Source organism: Panulirus ornatus, chromosome 2, assembly GCF_036320965.1.
Source record: "Panulirus ornatus isolate Po-2019 chromosome 2, ASM3632096v1, whole genome shotgun sequence".
NCBI classification, from domain to species: Eukaryota; Metazoa; Arthropoda; class Malacostraca; order Decapoda; family Palinuridae; genus Panulirus; species Panulirus ornatus.
Window position 1 is genome coordinate 30,664,534 of NC_092225.1, and position 3,930 is coordinate 30,668,463.

At 39.5% G+C, this 3,930-nt stretch overlaps 1 long non-coding RNA gene across 1 annotated transcript in view; it reads left to right on the plus strand.

Moving 5' to 3' along the window:
* Nucleotides 1–3,930, plus strand: part of LOC139755668 (uncharacterized) — a 106,720-nt gene that overhangs the window by 95,603 nt on the left and 7,187 nt on the right. The gene's annotated exons all lie outside the window — the stretch shown is intronic.

Sequence of the window (3,930 nt, forward strand, 5' to 3'; positions counted from 1 at the left end):
ACACTGAAGACCTACTTCTAACCCTAAGACCCTTGCATCCATCTCCCTCACTTTCTTCTTTGGGACATGTTTAACAGCCAGTGCGACATCAGGCATCCCTAACACAAACCCACTTTCACCAAGAACCACTTATCATTCTTTCTTTCTGTTCACCAACATCAGCTTCTACCAAAAACTTCACTACATTTAGTAACTTTTCATTTATCCCATTTAGTCATAGTACCTTCCTCAAGGCCGCTCTCTCAATCCTATTGTCTCTTTCTCCACATACATAAATGCCACATGCAATTCACCTTAGCAGAGTATTTCTCACATATTCTTCAAATGCAAACACATGGTCTACACATCTGTACTTCTGGAATCACAATGCTCCTCCCTAGTCATACATTCCAAGCATGACACCTCCCTCTTAATCGCCACTCTCTTGCAAACTTTACCAAGTATACTTGACTCTCAGTTCTTTTCAACAGCACTAAGACCACTCCCATCCTAAGCACACTATAACTAACCACCAACCCCCAAGTAGAAGTAAAAAGCTTACCCCTCCCTCACACTTCAGCAATCTCTACTCATAGATAACCCAACCCAACATACGTAACACTGACAAAATACATACACAGTGAAATGACAAGACATGCCTTAAACAACCACCTCCCAACTTGGTTTTCAATACCATCCCACCAGACATACATGAGTCTAAAACTATACTTCCCAGTCATACATATCGCACTTTTGCCTTTATGATTGGAAGATCACCCATCTCTACTTTACGTAAAACAGTTTAGCATTTCCAAAGACCATTCATACCCATGTCACAACTACCACAGTGAAGATACCAAGCACTTTCCGCTCAATTGACCCACACTCTCCCTCTGTAGATGCATGCACATCTTGACATGTTCTGATTGATGTTCCCACCCATTGGACATGGCTGGCTTCTTGAGTGACGTAGAAGCCCCCATAAAGATAGAAGAAACTCCTGGGGTAGGAAGTAAGTATGCACTTATAGTTTATAGACGTACAACTCTGTAATTCAAGCATTCACTTTTATCCCCCTTGCTTTTATATAAGGGCACCATACATGCATTCTGTCAGCCCTAGGGACCTTACTTGACAATTACATGAATGTAATTACTCATATTTGAGAGTCTCTGTAGTGCTTTCATTAGCATGATGACCAATCTGATGGGCTGAGACTCAAATCCTAGAAAATGCAGTTGGCTTAAACCTACCCTAGCTCTTCATCCTTCTCTTTGGGACATATCACTGAATGGGTACCTAGTTTAAACAGGGAAAAGTATGCATATGAAAAGACATGGTAAATACTGTATTCAAGTTTAAAAGACAGGAATAGCAGAAGTGTAAAACTCTCACCATAACACACATAGTAATCGTAAATAGTAATCACATACAGTTGTTAGAATTGCAACCCACCAATCTTATAGGCCCAGATAGCAGTTCACAGCAAACCCAGCAGTTCAAGTGTTCATCTTACCCTTTGGGGTTGATCAATAAATGGGTACCTTGTGTAAACTGAGTTGTGCATGAGCATGCTTACATATGGCTAAGACATGTTATACGTACAGTATGTGCATAAAACTTTCTCCCCATGGTACACAACAGGTAAATGCACCCAGGTATAGAATTCCCTCCCTTTAATTTATAAATATGCAATTACACACATATACAGTCTTAAAAGAAGGCTTCAATATGATTATTTTCTTACAAGAAAAAGTAAGCTTCAGGGTTTTGAGTGTGAGAAGGATTTGGGATTCGTCATCATCCCTAGACTTTTGCAAAAGTCACATATCAGAATACTGGAGGAGACAAACTATCTGCTAATTGCCTGCAACTATTAGAATAGCTTTCAGATATATGGATTAGGAAATGTTTGGCAAGCTGTTTATATTCTACATAAGGCCAGCACTAACATACGATTTTTGTTTGGTCTTTGCACCTAAAGGAGCACAAAGAGCTAATATAAAATGTCCAGAGGAGCACAACAAAGGTGTTACCAGAATTAAGAGAGTAAATGTATGGGAAAAGACTGGAACCCTTGCATTTACCCACCATGCAAAAGAAAAGTGAGGGGTAACTTGATCACAACCTTTAAATTTTCAAACAAGAATGATGACACAGACAGTGAGTAGTTCTTTAAAAGATGAAGAAATAGGGCAACCAGAAGACATAACATGAAATTAAGCAAGAAATTTATTAAAATGATGTAAAGAAGTACTTTTTCAATATAAGAGTGATGGATGAATGGAACAGAATGACAGATGACATGGTTATTGCAGACAGCCATCGTACATACAAATCTTCTTCCTCATACTGTATATAAAAGTAATTTGAAATAGATTATTAATCACACTCACACACACAAGCTCCACATTGCAGTGGTTAGCATTGACCCACCAGTGTAACAGGCCTGGGATCAAATCCCAAACAGGACAGCCAGCACACAGCTAACCCAACTGTTTACCCTCCCTTTGAGGCTGGTCAGTGAGTGGATTCCTAGCATTAGCTGGGGTAGGTAAGATGCATGTATACATGAGATTAAGAAATGGCACAGTATAGGTACAAATAGTAATAGACATATTCAGACACACACTCTCCAATTAGATTGAATGACTCAGAAGGAAAAGATGTTGACAAAAGTGAGGAAATATGTAAAGATAAGAACAAATTTTGGGGTGTGTTTATCCTCAAAGATTCAGAAGTCAGGATACTGTCATGAAGGGGAGAAGTATTTTAGAAAATACTAAAGTGAACATATTATACTTGAAGTAAGGAAACATATAAAGAAACAGGACCCATGTAAAGCTTAAGAAATAGATAGCATCAGACTATGTGTACTGTAAGTGGAAACCTTTGAAAATAAATTCCTGTTTATGACCTTTACCAATAAGGGCTATGTTCCAGGAAATGGAGGACAGCCAATGTAGTGGTAGTATATGAAATAATATAACAGGTAGTAGTTGGCAGGCAGCCAACAACCAGGATGGTGTTACCAACACTACCTGAGTATTGGAGGTTAGTGAAGGCTGCATAGTGAGCCCACACTTCTGTGGTTGTCAAATTATGCTCCTCTCACCCAGGTAGCTGCCTTTTCTTTCTGGCTCACCCACACATAGACAGCTAGCATTCTGTCCACAAACATACAACCTATCCTTGTCACACATAACACTTAACAACACTTAACTCACACTACTCATTCTTCATTACTCTAGATTTTCCTGCAATGAGTGCTATGCGCTGGCCCTACATTTTTGCAGAATCATAGAGCAGTGGATAGAAACAGTAGGCAGGATCATTAGTTACAGGTAGTTAGTAGGAGCATTAGGCAGCAGCGATAGGTTGAAACAGGAGGAAGTAGGTAGTAGAAACATTACATAAGAGCCTCTGGAAACATTGCACTAGAGTTGCCCTTTGCCAGTGGCACGTTAAGGATGAGGTACAAAAAGCTAAGGGACAGCAATGGAGCTCACCAGTTATGGAAACTCTTTTGCCCTGGCCAACCCCTTAAGGGAGTTCACAGAGGGAATGGACATCAGAGATGTAGATAGATAGAACAGAGTACTGGCCTTAAACTACAGACCATTATCACTAAGGAGCACTGAATACAAAATTACAGAGAAGATAATTATGATGCAGATAGGGGAGTTCTTTACCAGTAAAAGCTACGTAGGACAACACAGATTCAGGAAGATAAAATCTTACATGATGAATTTTGTTAGATTTCTATGAGATGGTGAGCAGCATATGAAAATATGGGGATAGGCAGGTGTATTGTAAAATCATGGACTGCTAAAGGTCTTTGATAATCAAGTATTCCCCATGAAAGGTTGGTAATGAAGCCTGACATCTGTAGAGGCTTATATCGTTAGACTAACAGGTATCTCACTGGCAGGAAGAAAGAAAACAAATGTC